Here is a 22,655-nt window from a genome sequence, read left to right as displayed (position 1 = left end):
GCCAGACCAATCAGGGTAAGCACAGCACACGCATGGATGATAATGAGGGCAGATCTGTGTTTGGGGAACGAGAAGTCACACATAACTCAGCATTGCTGCAGCTTCGGGACGTGCTGAATAAACGATCGGAGCTAGCAGGCTCAGGGGAAACGCTTTCTAAATCAGCAGTAAAAACAGTGATTTGCTCCCTCTTGTTTTGATTTGTAGGGGTGACTGGTCGGGGATATTATATCTGTTTTATCACTGGGAGCGCAGGGGTTTGATTGAAATGTTTAGTGGGAGGAATCAGGAGAGAGGATGGAGGGGAACTGTCACCTCGTGGGAAATGATAGTGATAAGTAATTCAGCTCCGGCACCAGTGAAAATGAAAGGGGACGGTCCCCAGAGAAAACCTCTTATAAAATCCTTTCATTTTCATCATTCCACAAAAATGTGTTGGAATATGAAGCTGCCAGGTGAAATACCTCACAGGATCCTTTCTGAGTTTTAGCGCTGTGTTGGGATTTCACTTCCACATACAAAGTTCGTTTTGTTTTCTCTGGTTGTATATTTTCTCAGAGATAAAGTCAGAACGAGAAACTTGTATAAAAATCCCTCATTTGACAGGCTCCTGTACTGAGCCAAAATAATAAGCACTTTCCATGCATCTATTTATAACTCTATTAGAAAAGAACTCTCAGAAAGAACACAATGATCATGAGGGTTCTAGCACAGTAAAGCCTCATTGTTAACTGATTTCGTATTTGTGAATTCTTCTACGTGTAAAATTTATTTATAACACAAAAACCAACACCTGGGGCACGCTCCTGGGCCTCTGGAACATCAGACTGATGGACACTCGAGTCACCCAAGTACATGTCCCAGCTGAGATGGAGCAAGGCAGTGCCCTGCCTCCCTGTTCCATCTCTCCTTCTGTAAACAAGTGTCCTTGCGCAGCCTCCTTAAGGCCACCGTTCACACTTGTTGTGCACTTCGTTGGTGAGTTCACTATTTCCACTGGCCATTTGCTTATGGCCACTTCGTGCTGCCAAGCACGACGCGCTGTGATGTTAAATGAGACCGTGCGTTAATCAGTTTACCAGCACCTTGCAACCAGAGGCTCATTGGGACCTAACTATGCGTTCTCTCAAGGAGCAGTCATTCAGCATTTGACAAGTCAGTGTTTCTGATGATTTTATAAAATAAAATTTCCGTAAATAATGTAAACTGCCTGTGCATGGGAAAGAGAAACATCTGAAAATGAAGATTATTCCAAACTCTGAAGAGTAGAAAACTTGTTCTGGGATGAGATCTGACACTGACAGATTGCGGAGTGATAACAGAGCTCACCTTTCTGTCAGCCGCATTCTTCCTTTGCTCCCTTCCTAACAGAGCGTTTACAGGCTACTCAACAGAAAACATATAGGGTAACGATGGGACAAAGAAGGTCCAAGAGAGGGCATTCTTCTTCTGAAGTTCAAAACTAACTAAGATGTCAGCACAAGCATCTAAGCAAGCTCAAATATGTGTACCCATGATCAGCCACACAATCCCTCCTACTGATGTACCTTCCAAGGCCTGCATGAATGGACTGCTGTGCTACCTTTGCCCAAGAAAAATTATGAAGTCAAACTGGAAATTGGCAGAGATGCAGATAGAACAGTCAATCCGGAGACACTCTGTGAGGAGCCTGAGAAGACAGAGGTTAAGTCCTGAGAGAGTGGGAGCAGGAGGGATGGCAGGCTCTGCGGAATGCATTAGGATGTGTCAGCCTCCGGCAGATGCTTTCCAAATGAGAGGCTTGTTCAAAGTGAAGGATCTTTGCGATCCGAAAAGGATGCCAAATAACACCAGTCTGTCCTGAAACCGAGACGCTACTTTTACCTCCAGGGTGGGAACAGTTGGCTTCCCGGAAGATTGCTGGTTTTATCAAAAACATTGTTTGAAAATTATGGGGGAGAACGAACAGTACAACATATTAATGCTCACCATATGACAAGCCATATGCCATTACATTCTTCAAACCCCGTTTCCAAGGGACATCGGTAGAACAACTAAGGAGAATCCTGCAGCTCACTTTCTTTAAAAAAAAAACTCAGAGGACCAAGTTTTTGGTTTGTCACCAGGATTAGGCTAGTTCAACAACAAAAGAAATTGGTCTGGTGATAATCTACCACATTAAGGATCTATTTAAAACTAGTTTTCGTCTCAAAAACCAGGTCTAGTCATGAGTTTTAACTATAAAAGTTTTCAAGTTAAAGTCTTAAAATTAAAGGAAAAGACCACCAGGCATCAAATGATCTGCTTCAAGTCCTTGTTTATTTCAAATTCTCACTGAAGGCACTAAAGAAAAAACAATAGGGAAAGTCTCTGTTGCCATTCTAAGCGAAGCAGGAGGACCATCCATTTTGTGTTGCTGTTAATCCTCACCTGAGGATATTTTTCCCCATTGGTTTTCAGAGAGAGAGTGGAAGGAAGGGGGGAAGGGAGAGAGAAAGAAAGAAATGAGAGAGAAACATCCTATGGGAGAGACACATGGATTAGTTGCCTTTCACATCGGGGCAGAGGATTGAACCTATAACCTAGGTACATGCCCTTGACTGGGAATCCAACCTGTAACCCTTCAGCGCATGGACCAACACTCTAACCACTGAGCAACGCCGGCCTGGGCAAGGACCACCCACTTTTTAAATTTTTAGAGTCTTGTACAGTTGATTCTTGAACGATGTGCGGTTAGGGGCACCAACCCCATGCAGTTGAAAAATCCCATTATAACTTTTGACTTCCCCAAAACTTGACTACTCATAGCCTGCTATTGACTAGAAGCCTTACCAATAACATAAACAATAATTAACACATATTCTGTATGAATTATGTATTATATACTGTATTCTTACAATAAAGTAAGCTAGAGGAAAGAAATAGCTATTAAAAAGCATAAGAGAAATAAATTTACCGTACTGTACTGTACTTATTGATACCATAAGTTTATGTTGTCTGTTTACAAGATGAATAGTCTGTCAGTACCTATATCAATATCGTCTTATATGATACAAAACACTAAGATGCTATATGTATTATAACACTAGACATGAAAAATGAAAAGAAGCATGTGTAAAAGAAATTCATATTTATTTACAGGTCTATTGATTCATTGATAATGAAGAAGCAGCAATATGATTGATTTAATGTAGCCTAGTGTAAGCAATATGATAGCTTTACAGGAGTAAGGAAATCTCAAAAAAAAAAAAAAGTGTCTAATGACTTTATTGAAATAAAACCTGCATGTAAGTGGACCCGTTCAAACCTGTGTTGTTCAAGGTCAACTGAATTCATTTTCTATTGCTGTATAGCAGCTTCCACCAGAGGAGTGGCTTGAAAGAACACCCATCTGCTGTGTTATAGTTTCTGGAGCGCAGGCCTGGCTTAATGGGATTCTCTGCTTTCAGTCCCACCGGCTAAAAGGAAGGGGCCAGCCTGTCTTCACCTCCTTCTAAAGCCTTGTCTATTTCCCAGCTTACTGGAGCGGCCCCCCTCCTATCCTGGATTCCAGAACTTCGCCAAGGGAAGTGTACAAAAACGCACACCATGTCTGCCCCCTTTCTTCTCGGTCAGCAGGAGAGTGCCTCTCAGAGGCCCCACCTTCTTTAAGGGCTCGTCTCACCCAGGTCCATCTCATTGTGTTCGCTCAGAGTCAGCTGATCGGTAATGCTGTCACGGGAGTAACGCCCAGCCTATCTACAAGTCCTGCCCACTCTATAGGGGAGACAGCGGACAGGCTGCGTGCACCATTGGGGCGATCCCGAGGGCCATCTGAGACACGGGCCAACCACAGCGTTATTACTGAGGGGTGCAGGGCAGGTGAAATCTCCTCTAGGGGTGGGTCAGTCTTAGCATCGTTGCATTTAATATGTAGAAAGAATAAGTAGTGGTACCCATTATAAAATTTAGTTGGGCCGAAACCTGTTTGGCTCGGTGGATAAAGCATCAGCCTGCGGACTGAAAGGTCCCAGGTTCGATTCCGGTCAAGGGCATGTACCTTGGTTGCAGGCACATCCCTAGTAGGGGGTGTGCATGAGGCAGCTGATCGATGTTTCTCTCTCATCAATGTTTCTAACTCTCTATCCCTCTCTCTTCCTCTCTGTGAAAAATCAATAAATATATATTTTTTTAATTTAGTTGGCTGTGTAAGGGACCATGTATATGAATATTTTCAAGGTCCACTAAAAAGTACAGTTTTCTAGAGTTCAAGTTCAAGTACACACACCCCCACACACCACAGACACATACACACACAGGACTCCCCAGCAAAGTGCTTTGATTTTCCTGGACCCTGGCCTCCATGGGGATGGGTGGGTGAAGCTGGATTGCTTTAACACATTTATTTCTTTGCTTAAGAACTGTCCTCTGTCACCTCTCTCATGGTAATACAAAACCCCCTCTTTATGTCTTAACTTTATCATTAGTTTCCTTGCTTTAACTTGTGTAATTCCTCTGGCAAAGGGATGGATAAAAGTGATGTACCAGCTTTGATCTGTGTAGTCACTGGTATATTAGGCTGAGATCAAACCAGTGAGTGAGAGATGATACTTATTGGGGATAACCCTAAAATACCCTTATGAAGCTTCATGGACTTAAATTTACAGATTCATTTTCATCCAAAGCCTGCAAAATTTACTTAGCCCTTGAACAAGCCAAGATCCAATTAGTTCTCTTATTTAAATAAATAAATAGATCAGATGCCAATAAAGAAATACATTATTAAGGCTTCACTTAAGAGAGAACTAAGATTTATAATAAATCTTGTTTAAATGAAAGTCCTTCAATCATTTCTTTGGAGAGTAAAAAAGAACTATTTTTTCTATCATCTTATGAATACCCTTTTAGTAAACAACTACGGTATTTGAATTACTAATCACCTCATTTTTGCTTACAAATACTTTGTACAAAAGAAATTAGAATAATAGATGGATAATACAGTAATCTATTGTTTATATCTTCACATTACAGAAGCAGAATGACAGTTTGGGATTTTTAAAAATAATCTACTTCAAATATCTAGTTTGCTATAAGAAAATTTAATATTTGAATAACAGTAAGCTCTCCAAATGAAGACACCAAGACAAAATCAGAGCACGGATATAAAAATTATCCATCTGCACTGTCTAAGGAAAGTCATCTCACTATATAATAATTTTTTAAAAAATCATTAAAATATCTCGAAAAACGTTAATTCCACCTCATTCTACAAGAATCATGATTTCCTGGCACCATTTGGACTCGGTCTGGGGAAGCCTGGCGCAGGGAAGGTGCAGCCCAGGAAGGGAAACTCAGCTTTTCACCCGGCTCTCCCAGTTTGGTCTTAGAAGTCAGTGGCTCTCCTGAGCAAGAGGAAAATAAGGACAAGCAGAAGCCTTCTAAATCAGCTCAACAACCGGCTCTTTACAGTGTATACGTGTATATTTTGGGCCCATAAGCAAAATTTTTCCCAAATTCCCCAATCCTCTGGCCCCAGAGTTCACCATGCTAACGCCATGGGAAGTGGAGAAGGAGTGATAGGTCCGCAGCCAGCCTGGGCCCTGCCAGAGGAGCTGGGCAGTGAGAGGTCCTCTCTGGCATCATTTCTCCTTCTGTAATTGGGTCACACTTGTACTCTGCGGGGTGACAGTTCTGTGAGACAGAGGTGGGGTCCCGGCCACAACGCCTCTCCTTCTCCAGGGTTACCTGATGTCCGCAGAGAGGCCACAGAAAGATCAGCAGCGGCAGTCACATTGGAAGGCTTATTCTTGACTTGAAGGATCTATTTCATTTTCATTTCACCTTTTAAATAAGAATCCATAGCACTTAGACAAAGTCCACTCTTCCGAAGGGTTAAATGTGTGTGTGTGTGTGTCTTTATTGGATTCCTTTTCAAAGGGCTGTTTGATTTCTCAGCCGCAGTTTCCGCAGGGTTGTTTTTGCACGCAGTGATTTATCAGTTGCCATGTGCCCTTCAGATAAATTTAAAAGCGGTTCCCAGAACAGGCAGAGCCTTATTTTTAACAGAAATAATTGAAAAGGCACCAGGGGCTCCTTGAGAGCTCTGTCTGAGCCACTGCCGAACACCGGCTCCTGAACCCGGTCAATGAGAGCGGCGTGAGGAATGGGTTGCTGGCAGGATAATTTTTCAGGAGAACAAGTAGATTCCCGGGGATATCTGGAGCGTGCTCTGCAGTCCTCAGAGGAGGGCGGAGGTAGGAAATGTCCTTCCAGCCCAGGCCCGTGGTTCATCAGCGTCATTTTAGGGCTCCATCTGTGTGTCCCTGATTCCAATTATCACAGGAAAATGGTGAATGCCCTGCTCATTGAAAGTCCTGGTTTTATTATGTAGTGACATCTGACCCATCCATAGACATCCCTGCTGCCCCGGGGGCCGGGTGACTCCCAGGAGAGAGAACTTAGCTTCCAATAGCATCGCTGTTGCTTCAGAGTGTGTGTGTGCTTTGGAGACACGTTGGTTCAGCTACTCAAGCAGACGCGCATGTACTCTAGATACAATGAGGAGAATGAGCTTATTTGAATGGAAATGTGATGTTCTGTAACAAACAAAGCCAGAGAATGAGTTCGTTCTGCACATTCAGTTATTATGTGAAGACAAACATGTGCTTGAGATGATGGCAATAGGGACAGGTCTGAGCAATGCAGGGGGATCGTAATTCTCAACCTGCAGCATGAATGGAACAGCTACCAGCTCTGGGCATTCCATCTGTAGCTCTTCTGCTGGAGTCATGCCTTGTTCCACTCATCCTGTGGCTGTGGTTCCTTCATGAATCCTTTTCTTTCTTTTTTGCTGTCTCGTTCTCTGTCAATTCATTCCTGGGAGAGATTATACAATGAAACGTGGTTTTGCTGAGAGTGAGAATAGGGGCTTTTTCCTTCCTCGGGCTGAATTGTGACTTCAAAGTGGCTCAATTAAAATTAAAAATAAAAATAAAAACAAAACTTAGCAATACCTTGTCCTCGTTTTCTAAGAAAATTGCTTTGGAACTTTTTGTGAAACCAATTCGTTAGTAGCAGACCTTATGAAGACAATGCCGATGGATCATGAGAATTCTCGTGTTTTCATATAACACAGTGTTTTACAAAATATTATACTTTAAGAAGATATTAGCTTGTAAGAACATGTAATAAATAACTTCAAAATGCAATGGGTATTTAATTTCAAGGTATGTCTCATTTATGAGAAATGTTTTTTGTACTCATTTAATAGAAACTTATACACTATTCTTTCCACTGCCTATACTGTAACCCCTCTTTGAAATGGGACATTCCCTTCCTCTTGAATCCCCGGAGAGGCAGAGCCCATAATTTCCGGAGAAGTTGGCAGTCCCAGCTTCTTGCTCTCCCGACATTCCAATGACCTGCCTGTTTTCTCTCAGATCCATGTTCTCTCTTTCTCTGTTCATCTCTGATTCACAGAAAGCGAGGGCAGACTCTGGGGAGGCTGGGGGTGAAGCCAGAGATGGGTGTTTAGAACGAGGGAAGATGAAGAGGCTAAGCAAGGGATTTGTCTCTGTTCGGGGAACATCTCTGTTGCAACTCCTCTAGGATTCTGTCTCCTGGTCGGTTTTTCCTCTCATGGTCCCAGCATTCCCTAGTTTTTCTCAACTTAATCCTCCCCTCCCCCCCCCCCCCTTTCTGGGTTCTGGAAGCACCCATTTCCCCCTAGCCCCAAGGGACAGTCGCCCTGTCCTCTGTTGGCTCCTCCATCGCCTGCATTACCAATCCTCTGTGTTGGTGAGACCAAGTGCTTTCTTGGTCTTACCAACTAGACTAGACCTGACTACCTCTCTCAGCCTCTTTTGCAGCCGGGAGAAGGGTGAGTCTCAGGACCCATCAATCACATGCACTTACTGGGGACATTGGAAAGGTTGCTGTCGCCATGATGCAGAGGGACCTGGGCAGGAGGGCGGTCTCCCCATCTCTGGCAGCTATGCAGGTCTCAGTGTGGGCTGCAGTCCTAGCATGGTGTCCCCACCCCATCTCATTATTGTCAGGGGCAAAGCTGCAGTGGCAGGTGCTTACTGTTAGCAGCAGCAGTTTACAAGTGTGGGTTGGAGCACTGTTACCTCCTGCTTGAGTTTCTCTGCCTTCTAGAAAATTCTATATTCGATGCTTTTAATAAATTATTTGCCTAACACAAGAGAATTAGTTTCTCTTGTTTGCCAATAAGAATGCTAATGAATATATATTGAATCCTAGGAGTCAGTCTTGAGAGCAATATAGAGCAATAAAATATGAGAGACAGAGAAAGAGAGAGAGAGGAAATGAATGAGCCTGATACTGGCCAGCTCAGTCAGTTCCAATGCAATTCTGCATGACAATATCCTTGAATCCCAGATCTAGGGACAGCAATTTGGGGCGTTCTAAGTCACAGGGCGCGGCAGGTACAGTACAGAGACTGGAAATCTCTCCAGACATCTATTCAGTTCTTCTCTACAGTTTGCCATGCTGGTGCCCAGATGTGTGTGTCTACCTTCAGGGCTGCTTTCATGGAGTCTTAGGAGATGTCATCACAGTCCCCAGTCCCTGGAAGTCGTGCTGCCACTGATGGTTGATGTGCCTGTCTCTAGAAGACACAGCGAGCTCCTTAACAACAAACACTGTGTCATTTCTCCCATGTGCTAAGGCCTAGCAGACAATAGGAAAGAAATTGAGCAAATATTTACTGAACAAAAGAATGGATTCCAGGGAACCAGACTGAAAACTGAAATTTTGCTGTTTTGTTTCTGCAACTGCAGTCGGGGAATTTAGAAGACTGTGTTTGGAGAGAGTACACAATGCTATCTAGTGCAGCTAATTGCAAGCTCCTCCAGACTCCCCTCCTCCTGTCTGGTGATAGACATCTCCCATGATCAGTTACTAAAATGTCATCTCAGGACAACTCCCTTGTGAAAGGTCTGTTATATCTCCTCTCTGGCCCAATATCGCTGAACACTTACATTGATCCTAAGAATGATGTTATGACACTGTAGTCTTCTGTGTAATAGTGTGCATCCTCTGGTAGACTTGGGATGTTTCAACAACCAGAACCATGGCGCAGAGCCTGCCCCAATCCTTTGCAAGATCTCAGACACGTGTTAGGGATTAAGGTTCAACAGTTACCTGGGAGGATTCAATGAGACTAGTTTTTAATGCAGACCAAACTGCATGACACACACTCTTGAAGGAAAGGTCCACTGTTGTTTGAAAATGTTTGTTGAATTTAATTTGATCAAACTACATATGAAACACACTTTTGTTTTATTGTATTTTAAACAATAACATCAATTCTGATTTAGTGTTATTTCCATGGATACTCTTTCTGTAAGAAAACATAAAAAGTGGGGATAGGGAAGAGAAGGAAACACAAAAAGAAAAGAATCTGTTCTGTAGTGGATGTTCTTCTCCTCCAGGAAAGAGGTTTCTCTACACTTGTGCCAAGATGTTACCTACTAAATGTACCAGTTATTAATGCGGATTTTGTAATCAAAGAAAACATGATGATTTCAAGAGAAACATCAAAAGTGCTTTATTCACCCTAGCTCCTTTGGCTCAGTGGATAGAGCATTGGCCTGAGGACTAAAGAATTCCGGGTTCAATTCCAGCCAAGGGCACATGCCCAGATTTCAGGATCGACCCCTCCCCCCAGTAGGGGGCATGCAGGAGGCAGCCAATCAGTGATTCTCTCATTATTGATGTTTCTATCACTCTCCCTTCCTCTGGGAAATCAAAAAATAAATAAAAAGTGCTTTATTTGAAGTAATGTCCATAGCTAGCTATACTTTCCCCCTATATTTCAGATAATTTGTGGATACCATCCCAGTAGAACTTTTCTTGTTTTGAGGCAAACCATTCAGAGACCCAATGTTCCACTTCTTCATATGTTTTGAAGTGCTGCTCAGAAAGTGCGTGCGCTATCGATTGAAAAAAGGGTCATCTGAAGGAGCAAGGTCTGGTGAATACAATGGGTGGCTTCATACTTCCCAGGCAAGATCTTTTAACCTCTCTTTAACTGGTTTTGAAGTGTGTGACGGTGCATAATCATGAAGCAAAATTACTCTGATATGTCTTCTGGCACATTCTGGTCATTTCACAATGAAAGCATATTTCCAATTGATTATTTGTTGTAGGTAGTGATCAATATTAATGGTTTCACCTGGTTTTAGAAACTCATAATACACCACACCTTCCTTATTCCACCAAACACAGAGCATTGTCTTCTTTCTGAAGCGATTTGGCCTTGCAGTCGACGTTGATGGTTAATCTGGATCAACCCATGATTTTGTGCATTTGGGAGTCTCAAAATACACTCTTCATCGCCAGTCACAATTCCATGCAAAAAAAAAAAAGACTTCCTTTCATGTCATTGAAGCAACATTTTACTGGTGACATTTCGGTTTTCCATTTGTCTTTTGTTGAGTTGATATGGCACCCATTTTCCTTCCTTTAAAATCTTCCCCATTGCTTGTAAATGATTGGAAATTGTTTGCTGAGCAACGTTTAATCTTTCTGCAAGTTGATTTTGAGTTTGACATGCATCTTCATTCAATAATGCTTGTAATTGTTGGTCTTCAAACTTTTTCGGTTGACCTGGACATTATCTTTCACATTGAAATTATCACTTTTAAAGCGTTTAAACCAGCATTCACAAGGATCTTGAGATGTAACATGTTCACCATAAGCTTCCCAAAGTATTCAGCAGAACTTTTCTTTAAAATAAAGTAATGAATTAAAACTTCCAGCAAATGTATTTTTTTGGCATGAAATTCGACATTTTTAAGCATAAAAATATCTATGATGTTAACACCTTCAGAAAATTTGACATAAGCAGTTTTCAAGCTTCCTATCAATACAACAAAATAGCATACATATAAATCGCACATATATATCAACATATGTGTAACTCCATCTATTGAAAAAAAAGCCAAAAGCCGCATTATTAACCAGTACACCGGTGTTATAAAATGAGAAGGAAACAAGCATAATGGTCCTGAAGTAGTAGTTCTGACTGGATTCCACTGAGGCATTAAGTTCACTTCAGTTAAATACTCGATTTTAAAACATATTACTGATTTTTCTCACCAGATTTTGTTCAGTCCACAATCCTTTATTTATTTGAACTTCTTGGGGTCAGTTGGGTTTTCAAATGTGAGCATTTTTTACATATTAGAAAGGTAATAAAGTAAATGTACAGCCCATTAAGCAGCACCTTAGTAAAATATGGGGCAGCACACCAAAACCCAACACCCTCTAGCACTGCACTGCTGTGAGAAATCGCTTGGGTGGTCACAGTGAGAGGGACAAATAAAGACCCTACATAAACTTCTAGTCAGATTTCGAAGCCAAGTAGTTCATTTAAGTCATTTTGCTGCACCCCTATCCCCCACCCTTCCCCCAAACCATCAATTTTCAGAGTTATTTGGGTCTTGTAATTACAGACTTGTGTTCACCTTTCACTAGAGGGCTCTTCATTATAAATTCTGCAATTGAACTCTTTGTCTTAAACTCATCATGGAGTTTGTGGACTTGATCACTGCCAGATGGACAGTAAGGGAAAGCAGTCAGCACAGGAAGTCTGGAGAAAAGAAACCCAGCAAATTAAAACATGGTCCGAAGTAAGACTAATTATAAATTATAGTGTTTGTGTGTGTATGTATGTATGTCACATATATATATATACTCAAATGCCTGCATAAACACACCAAATTAGTGACAGCAAACAGAACATTAAGTGTCACACAAGCCTGACCAACAAGGGTACTTTGGATGCATATACAGAGGTGGCAAAAAGTTTACATTTGTTCATATGGAAAGTAATACAATAACTAATGAATAATAATGTGTCAACTCTCTGTTTCGTGTACTCACAACTATCAATATAAACCTACTTTTGCCCCAATGTGTATGTGTGAATGGTTGAATGGTTGAATGAGAAAGTTGGGGGAGGGGGGTAGATGGGATGTGGAACACTGAGATTGGCAAGTCTCTGCCCTCAAGATGCTTAAGCCTCCCCTCAGGAAACCGGAGATACACTCGTGAAGCAGCTAAGAAAGTCAAGGACCCGGACTTGCTGAGTATTGTGGTGCTCCAGAGATGTGCTCAGTGTGGCCCTCCTGGCTACCCTTCCTCTACCTTAGAGGAAGCTAAGGTGCAGGTTTGTGGGTAAGACATCCAGCGAAAGCCTCCTTCCCCTTGTTTTTCCCGGGAGGACCTGCTCTGAAATAGAGCCTTTTAAAAATATGATTGGGACAAATTTCCTTGAGAAAGTAGGAGATAGGCAACCGAAGCATCCTACTAAAAAGTAATTTCAGATGACTAGAAACAAAATATACAAAGATGAAAATGTGGAAAATAAGAGAGCATTCTTTCATGGCCATCGTAAACATTTTCTGTCAAATGCTTTCTTTTATTAATAGTTCTTCCAACAATAAGCGCCTTCTCAAGAGCATAGTAATCAAAGCCCAGGGACCCAGGTCACTCAGTAAGATGTTTCATCGTGAAGACAATGCGTGTCACTATCAGTTCTTACCCTTTACAAAACCTGCTCACTGACATATTCAGAAATCAAATTTAGTAAAGTCATTCTTGGTAACAGTGTTCTTTTAAAAAGCATTTCAGAATTATAATATATATATATATATATATATATATATATATATATATATATATATATATATATATATATATATAGATTTCCTTAAATAGCGGTGTTATTTGCCTGAAATCAAACTAACAAACTAACAGCTAGTGCATTTGGTCATAACCAAATTCTACTTTGTCTTACAGGGTGGTAAAATAAACAACTAGGATGCTGGAGAGTGTATGTTCCACCAACAAATACATCCAGTCTTCTCCCAAATAGTCCCTCTTTTCCTCGGAAATCCCACGGTATCCTTCCATCATGAGTCAAGAGAACCCTCCGGGGAAATAGCAGTGCCTATCGGACCAGGGAGCAGAGCGGCAGATGGCCATGTTTTACCGCCCCCGGGAACATAACTGTAATTGATGATGTCGCACCTTCCACATCCCCTCCCACATCCCCAGGCATAATTCTTCCCTCCTTCAGCTTCTTTTCCTGTTTGCTCCAGTTTACCTGGAATTTTTACTTTCTCTATTCCCTGACTTTCCATTACTCCTTCATTTCATACCTTGTTTTCTTCTGCCTCCCTTAGAGTCCAATCTAGACATAGTATATGTGAAAGGAACATGTAAGTACAATGGTGTTAGAAAATAAAGAAATAAATGAATCTAGCCTCTTTATGTAATAGGATTCTTTTTAAAAAATATATTTCTATTGATTTCAGAGAAGAAGGGAGAAGAAGGGAGAGAGAGAAAATCAGTGATAAGAGAGAATCATTGATGCCCCCTACTGGGAATTGAGCCCACAATCCAGGCATGTGGCCTTGACCAAAACCAAACCCCGGACCTTTTAGTCCGCAGGCCAACGTTCTATCCACTGAGCAGAACCAGATAGAGCTATAACAGAATTCTTGACTTTGAATCATTCTAAAGTCATACACAGCTTAATAGTGATTTTAGTTATCTTGCTTATGTACATTGGTACATGTGTGAAAAACTTGGTTGGACTAGTGTTCACCACGAGCAAATATTACAAGCACTTATTAAGCAGTTACCTCTACTGTTTTGGTTAACAGTTCAGCTCAGTCCTGTACTATTGATCCAGCTGAAACCATTATTTATTTAAAGAGAGCTTCATTACATATTTTCAAACTTGAAATGAAAATTAATACAAAAGCAAAAACTAAAAGAAGACTGTAGGAAGAGAAAGAAATGTGGATGGCATTTATAAAGAATCATTACTATATATTTGATCATTTTGAAATAATGGAAAATGCCAGTGGCTCCACCCCCAAAAGTTTGGTTCCCAAAAGTATTTTTTTTTTAATTTGGGAAAATTTTAAGTTTAAAACAAATGTTAGTTACTAGGTTGCTGACTTCTATAGGGACTAAGTTATGCTATTTGGATCAGGCTGTGAAATGAATTACAATTTACAACGCCATTTTCAATGAATATCTTATTGATCTTTATAATTCTCTTCGCCCAGTACAGCCCCCTCACCTCCACAGTAGTTACTTCAACATATTTTAAAATGAAAACTTATTTATGAAGGAAGAGAAGTTCATGTATTATACATGGTCAGAGATGAGCATTGTAAAAATAGTCTGTGCATGTATGTGACTGGGAAACAAAATCAACTGAAAACATTAAAGAGAAAACCTTCCTGGTGGATTGATGGTCATTGAAAGGCACCTCCTATATCTGTCCTGATTCTCGGGATGAGAATCTGCTAACTGTATTTCCCAGACTCTCTGGAAATACAAATCACTAGAAGGTTCGTGACTTTCTCCCCACGGCTTAAGATGGCTCCACAAAACCGTTTACATTTCTTCCCCCTTAAAAACATTTTAGAAACATTAAATGTTTTGCCTATTTGTGACCTTTATATGAATTCACAATAAGTTAATAAAGGTGGGGTGGGGGGTAAGGAACATAGCACAGGTGGAAACATGTTATGGGGCCATGCGAATTTAAATTAAAAAATAGCAATTTTCCACCGAAACCGGTTTGGCTCAGTGGTAGAGCGTCGGTCTGCGGACTGAAAGGTCCCAGGTTCGATTCCGGTCAAAGGCATGTACCTTGGTTGCGGGCACATTCCCAGTGGGGGATGTGCAAGAGACAACTGGACGATGTTTCTCTCTCATCGATGTTTCTAGCTCTCTATCCCTCTCCCTTCCTCTCTGTAAAAAATCAATAAAATATATATTTTTTTAAAAATAGCAATTTTCCTAATAAACATAAAAATCTACATATTCTACTTAAAATGCAAACATGTTAGTAAGAATTTACAATACAATTAACAAGCAATGGTTTTCATGAGACATACAGAATACTGGGATTTAAAATTTGAGGGGAAAATATAGAGAAAGATGTATAAACTGACAATGAAAACTGGCATAGCTATATTAATATTGGAGGAAAAGACTAAAAATGTATTAAGAGAGATTTTTAAAATAACTTTTATGACTTACTGATGTTATATTCCTCTCAAAGGTGAAGATCTATTTTTAGCAGTTACCTTTATTAGGCTCAGACTTTAAATAGATAACAACCCAATTCTCCAGATGAAAAACAACCAACATTAACCTTTAGCCAGAGGCCTGCATGTACTATTCATAGATCAGGCAGAGACTAGTAGTGGTTGTTCAGCAAAACAGGATTCTCCTTCTCTGCCCCCTCTTGTCCCAAGACTCTTATCTTCTGATAACTTACAGCTCCAGCCTCTGTCCTAGGCTGTAAACATGCCCTCCTCCCCGCTCCACTCCAGGATCCAAAAGACCAAAACTCTCCTGCCTTTCCTCAAGTTTCACCTTCTCTCCAATCTCCACCTGATTTGTTTCTTCTCCCAGAGCCCTCAGGGTTAGGGTGGGAAGGAGGACAGCAGGCCCAAAGGGGTAAGAATTATAAAGGGATGAGGTCATCTGGAAACCCAGAGGGGCGGATGCCCCACACGGTGCCAGCACCCAGGGATGGGAAAGGGAGGTTTGAAAGGACTCTAGGTGAGCATTTTCTGGGTGGAGGATTCTCAGGGCGGGTCCTAAGGGGAAGATAATGGTTTTAGCAAGTGGAATGTGGTCTTAGGGACTGGAATGTGGTCTGAGCAGAAGGGAGTGTCCATTGTGAAGTGGTGTAAGGTCAGTCCCAGGGGAGGGAGTGCTGATTCAGTTATTTGATCAGAACTACCAGGTAGATGGTTGGTTGGTTGGTTGGTTTGTTTGCATTAGTTCAAAGTTTATTCATATTATATTTGGGATGACCACAATCACATCACCTAGTTAGTCTCTTAATTTCTCTATCTCCGTGGTCCTCAAACTGCAGCTCTCGAGCCTCATGCAGCTCTTTGGCCCCTTGAGTGTGGCTCTTCCACAACATACCACGGCCTGGGCGAGTCTATTTTGAAGAAGTGGCGTCAGAAGAAGTTTAAGTTTAAAAATTTTGGCTTTCAAAAGAAATTTCAATCCTTGTACTGTGGATATTTGGCTCTGTTGACTAATGAGTTTGCCAACCACTCATCTACCTGATCTCTTCCCTCCATCCATCCTGCCTATTGAACGAGTTAGCTTTTGCAAGAATATAGCTCTGACCCTGTCACCACCATCCTGCTCAGGAGCTTTCTCTTATTTTTGCCAGAGTAGAAAAACCGATGGCATTAGGGAATTTTGTAATCTCATTTGTTACAGATAATATGTGAAATCTTATGCTAACCAACAAAATAACCTTTTTGATTAAATAATACATAATGAGCAATGCTTCCCCCAAATCAGGAAGTGGGATGTATGCCAAGCAGAAGCCTGGCTTGTTGTGCTTGCCATAAACCACTAATAATAGCCTTTTGAGAAAATATGCTAATAAAAAGGTAATATGCTAATTATACCGGACATCATTCCAGACATCCTTCCTGATGAACCACGGCTGGAGGGAAGCCAGCCCAGGTCCTGGGTGCCTACAGGAAGCTGGAGGAGGGAAACCTGTGTCCCAGGTGCCTGCTGGTGGCCAGAGGAGGGAAGCCCGGGTCCCAGGTGTCTGAGGGAAGCCGGTGCTGGCAGCTGGCGGAAGGAAGGCCTACTCTTGCACAAATTTTCGTGCATCGGGCCTCTGGTCTATTGTACTTTTCTAGAGTCCTTATTAGAAACTCTTCCAAAGATAGCTTCCCGTGCCCTGAATCTAATGTGATATTTCTGTGAACTCATCTTCACTGTCCTATCTCATTGCCTTTGTTTCTCACAAAATTTGAAAGATAGTCTTATTGGCAGCTGGCCAACTGACTATAGGACTCTAGGTAAGTGCTATGTCCAGAGAAGGAGTCTTAAACTAGGCCAGCAATCAGAACTGTAAAGTCAAGAAGATACGTATTTTCTGTCTCTGACCTATTTTTTTTCATATTATAACTTCTGATGTGATCCTATGTACTTTCCCCAGCAAACCGCACCCCTCCCTCCCCCCATTTTTCTAAATTTCCAGAATTACTCATCTTTCAAGACCCTATATGCTTGTTAATCTCTCCCTCCTGTAAGCCCCACAGCTCTCTCTCTGCCTCCCGATAGTGTCCTGTTATCTCTACATTCAGCTGAAAGCAGACACTGGAGTATCCTCTATAATGCTTACGTCAGTACAAGGAACACAACAGCCCTTGATAAATGTTTGCTGAATGGCAAATAGGATTCTAAAGGATACTTAAAAGCAGGAAGTAATTCTAAACTTTAAATGGAATTCTTTTTTTCAGTAAGTATGTCATGTATTGTCACAAATATTCCTACCAGAGAGGAAAAATGTATGGGCATTAGAAGATATCTCAAGCAATTCATTTTCAGTTTTAAAAAATGAGACAGCATTTGTGTCCAAAATGATAGATTTACTTTTAAGAATAAGAAAAAAAGAACATATAGGAAAACGCCCAACCATTCAGTAGAATTCACTGTAGATTTAAAGGGCTCTAGTTCTGTGTGGAAACTTACTTGTGGTAACGGTATTCTTTGTTTCTCATCAAGAATGCTACCATTAGTTATCTATTACCTTCCCTAAAGAGAACAGTTGTTGAACTTGTTTGTTGGATTGTTATTCAGTATATCCCCTTCTGCAGAGAGGGGGTGAGGCAAACACAAGCCATAAGATATGCACTGAGTGGCCAGATGATGATGATCTCTGAACGCATAATAAACTGGCCACTCAGTATATATCATACATAATAAAAGGCTAATATGCAAATTGTCCCCTCAACCAGGAGTTTGACCAGCAGGCAGGCTAGCCAATCACCCATGTCCCCTCCCCACCCATGTACAAATTCATGCACCGAGCCTCTAAAATATATATACACATATAATGAATGGCCATATTATGCGTTCATAGATCATAATAATCTGGCCACTCAGTGTCTGTTGCAATTCCTTAGTCTCTGCTCATCTTTTAAGTGCTAACCTGTATACACTTACCATTCAGATACCAAAGGGGCGGGATCCTCGCCTGGATAGAGATTGCAGTCCATCATGAAGCAAGATCCTTCAGTTATTAAGGCATCTCTGCACCAACATGCTAAGACTCGTGACAGTATTAAAGTGTTGCTATTGTTATACATGAGAATGGGGCCGAAGACTCCTGCCTACCTTAAGGCAGTTGCTCAGTTCCTCTCTAGTACACAGTTGACATGTATGCTGGAGTTTGGTGGAGTCTTCTGCTAGCTTTTAGGATTAATATTTCAAAATGACTTGATCATTCCACTCACTCTGGTATTTCTACTCAGTATTTCACCTCTTTATCCAGGTCCGTCTCTGGCTTATTAGAGCTGTTGAACTTTCTCACTCATTTTAAAGGATACTTTTGAACTGTACACAGTGAAATGTATTTATGGTCTCCGTATTAAAGGGTTTTAAGTGTGAGCTGTTGTCTGTATGATTCTTAGATAAGTAGCCTTTCATTCATGTATAGAAGCCCCTCTGCTCCTAGGAATTCCTAATAAATTTTATTGTTGTCTCTTCTTGCAAAAAGGTTCCTGCACACTTGTGTTTCCCTGTCTAGTCTAGAGTCTTTAGCAAAATTATTTTTTAAATGTTTGAGCTTTGCCTAGCCAACATTTCACCATGGGCTTCTTTTGCTTTGGTGCTAGGCTTGTTATAGAGTTCACCAGGCAACAGGAAAACACCCACAGGAGTACTCAGAGACACAGGAAAAGCCCATTTATGTCCAGATGTGCTAGTACTGGGACTCATGGGAGTCTGCTTCCAAATCCTGAGCAAGCCGATATGGAGGAAGCTTTCTCTTTATGCCCTTTGGTTTCTTTGTCCCTCAAATATGGGTCAGACTTCCGGACCTTTCTCCAGTGTGTTGGGATGGGGGCCATGAGACCACACCTGAAGACTTGGCCTGGCGCCAGCGCTAATAACCCCTCCGGGCATAGTGTATGGTTCAAGGTTTGTGGCCTCTGTGAAACTGGAGTGTTTAGGTCAGGGGACTGCAACCTTTAAGACATAAAGAGCCACTTGGACCCGTTTCCGAAGGAAAAAAAAACCTGGGAGCCGCAAAACCATTGCGACATTTAAAACAAATATAACACTGCATATATTGTTTCTTACCTTAATGCTATATACCAGATCGTGCAGTTAGCTGTCAATCTGAAGAAAAAAAAGGACCTTTTCACTTAACAATGTAAAATATATTTTTGCAAATTAATAGCTAATTAAAATATTTAATTTACCTGGTTAATGGAATTTTTGCTCCTGAACCTTAGTGCACAGTGTCAGCACATCAGGGCTGTAAGACGTTACCTTCATTTTCACACAGGCTTGCAAGTTGTCGGAGCCGCGGTAAAGCTTCAAAAGAGCCGCATGCGGCTCTGGAGCCATCGGTTGCCGACACCTGGTTTAGGTAAACAGGTCTTGCCAGACCAGATAATTAAGGAAGGGGCAGTGACTGGACTCTAGGCTAACAGGGGTGTGCATTAGGGACACTGATGAACTCGGTACAGAGACAAGCTGCTAGTTCCCTACATTCTTTCACAAATGGAGCTAATTATTGGCAAGCCAGAGTATGTATTGGAAGGCAGGTTACTGGCACAGATTCAGATTGCTAGCCCCCCAAAAATGTCTTATGTTCCCCAGAGGCTTGTCAAATAAATTCCAATGTAATTTTTCTTTGATTGTTTTTTTCTGATTGTAGTTAATGATATCAGCAAGGGATGACTTAACCCTGTAAACCTCCATTAGCCTCTCCAAAGTTCCCTCTTCCAAAGCCAGCATGGGACGGCAGTGTAAATGGCTGTGTCACCATACAAATGCAGCTTCTGGAAACATTCCAGGGGTGCTGACTTTCCCACGAGATCTTGTCCTCGTCCCCTCATACTCATGCATCTTTTCCTACCACGGCTTTCTGTGTACTCTTTCCTCTGAAGAATATAGAGAGGCAGCATTTTATCAAAGTTCATGCTGATCTTTTAGCATCTGTTACTGACAAGCACAAGTACCAGATACTTAATAGTCATATGTTGAATAAAATTATTGTTGGAAAGGTTCCTGTCTCCCTTTGGGCTGAAAATTTTTGAATATGAGATGATTTGTGTGTATGTTGTCAACCTGACCGCTAGATCATACAAAAAGATGCAATTATATTTTGATTCAATTATATTTATATGTAATTGAACATAAAAATATTTAAACATTTTCTTTAAAATAAGCCTAAAATAGATTTTTTTTTCATAAGCATTGAATAGGTCTTGGCCAGATGTATTGGGTCGGCAGCTAAGTAATTGCGGGTTTCACACATACATGGCTTCAGTTGAATTTTTAGTTTGCAGACGTAGTACAAATGTAAAACACATTTTGTTATTTGATAGTTGGCTATTCAGCTGTTAATCAGTAAAAAAAGTTTTTTGATCTGTTTTGTAGTTTTCGTTTGGCGTTCGTTGAAAAATGGAAAATCAAAAGGAACATTTTCGTCATATTTTGCTTTTTTATTTCCGCAAAGGGAAAACGCATCGCAAGCTCATAAAAAGTTATGTGCTGTTTATGGTGACGAAGCCTTAAAAGAACGGCAGTGTCAAAATTGGTTTGCCAAATTTCGTTCTGGTGATTTTTCACTCAAAGATGAAAAACGCTCTGGTCGTCCAGTTGAAGTTGATGACGCCCTAATCAAAGCAATAATCAATTCAGACTGTCACAGTACAACACGTGAGATTGCAGAGAAGCTTCATGTACCACATACATGCATTGAAAATCACTTAAAACAACTTGGCTATGTTCAAAAACTCGATACATGGGTTCCTCACGAACTGAAAGAATCACAGTTAACGCAACGCATTAGCAGCTGCGATTTGCTAAAGAAACGTAATGAAAATGATCCATTTTTAAAACGACTGATAACTGGCGATGAAAAATGGGTTGTTTACAACAATATCAAGCGGAAAAGATCGTGGAGCAGGCCAGGTGAACCAACTCAAACAACATCAAAAGCTGATATTCATCAAAAGAAGGTTTTGTTATCAGTTTGGTGGGATTACAAAGGAATTGTCTACTTTGAACTCTTACCACCCAACCGAACGATCAATTCTGATGTCTACATTGAACAACTAACGAAATTAAACAATGCAGTTGAAGAAAAGCGGCCCGAATTGACAAATCGAAAAGGTGTTGTATTCCATCATGACAATGCAAGGCCACACACATCTTTGGTCACTCGGCAAAAATTAATGGAGCTTGGTTGGGATGTTTTGCCACATCCACCATATAGTCCTGACCTTGCACCATCTGATTACTTTTTGTTTCGATCTTTACAAAACTCCTTGAATGGTAAAAATTTCAATAATGATGATGATGTCAAATCGTACCTGATTCAGTTTTTTGCTAATAAAAACCAGAAGTTTTTTGAACGTGGGATTATGATGCTGCCTGAAAGATGGCAAAAGGTCATTGATCAAAATGGGCAATACATTACAGAATAAAGTTATTTAGTTCCATGAAAAAATTGTCTTTGATTTTCTTTAAAAAATCCGCAATTACTTAGTTGCCGACCCAATAGCATCTTTTCCAGAATTTATATGTAAAGACACCAGTGAAGCTTTAAGAGACGTAAAAACTTAGGTCATGCTCCAGAATTGAGTATGTTGCATTGCTGCTAGCAACTTGGTGTTACTAGTCCTTTAATTTTTCAGGTTGTCATGGTATAAACCTATATGGATGTCAAGTAGAACTTGGAATTCTGAAAATTCACCTCAAAAATAAGAATTCCATTGTTATTGATTGACCTATTTGTTACAACTATAATACCCTGTCTGGGGTGGTGTGGGGGAAGGGGAATTTTTGCTTGCAATGCCCTCTGCTCTGCTTTTCCTCTGTGAGAAATAATTTAGCCATCCCATTTTTATACTTTTGAGACCTTGTTAATGATCACCTACTCCAATTAATTCTTTATTTTTATCTTTCCTTCTCACCCTAACCAAACTGTATTAGCACATACGTATATTTTATTAAAGCTGTTCTAGGCATTTGGCTCATTAAACCACAAGATTATTCTGATTAGTGATTTAGTCTAAGTGATTTAGTCTAATTTTCTTTGTATTCCTAAATCCTCAACTAATGCCTGGACAACAAAATTAACTCTATTTATCTATCTATCTGTGCATATCACTTTATATGTGTGAATATTTTGGAAGGTTGAGGTAATACTATGTCTGTATTTAAAACATATGCATACACTAGAATAGCCATCTTAAATGTCATTTAGGAAGTATCATGACAATGCTTGTAAGTGTCAATGATGGGTTGCTAGTTCAGGAATGATTTCTGATTTTAAAATAAGACAATTTATCCTTGTCATTACAAGGTCATTAATGTACATTTCATTTGCATAATCTTGGCTTAATTTCTTTTCATTCTTTAATCTTGTAATACTCTAAAAAAAGGTGACCTTAGGAAGCTATTAACATATACGTTTAGAATAACAGAATAATTGCTTGTTGATTAGTGAAGTGTTTGAACAAATAAAGAAGAGATTAATCCAGGAAGAATGCTTCTCAAACTAGAAAATGGGGTAGGGAAGGAGGGGAATGCTAATCTATATCATCTTTTTAAAGTGCAAGTAATGAATTTAT

This window comes from Pipistrellus hanaki, assembly GCF_964339955.1.
Source record: "Pipistrellus hanaki genome assembly, chromosome: 10".
In the NCBI taxonomy this organism is placed as follows: Eukaryota; Metazoa; Chordata; class Mammalia; order Chiroptera; family Vespertilionidae; genus Pipistrellus; species Pipistrellus hanaki.
Note: the sequence above shows the minus strand (reverse complement) of the source record.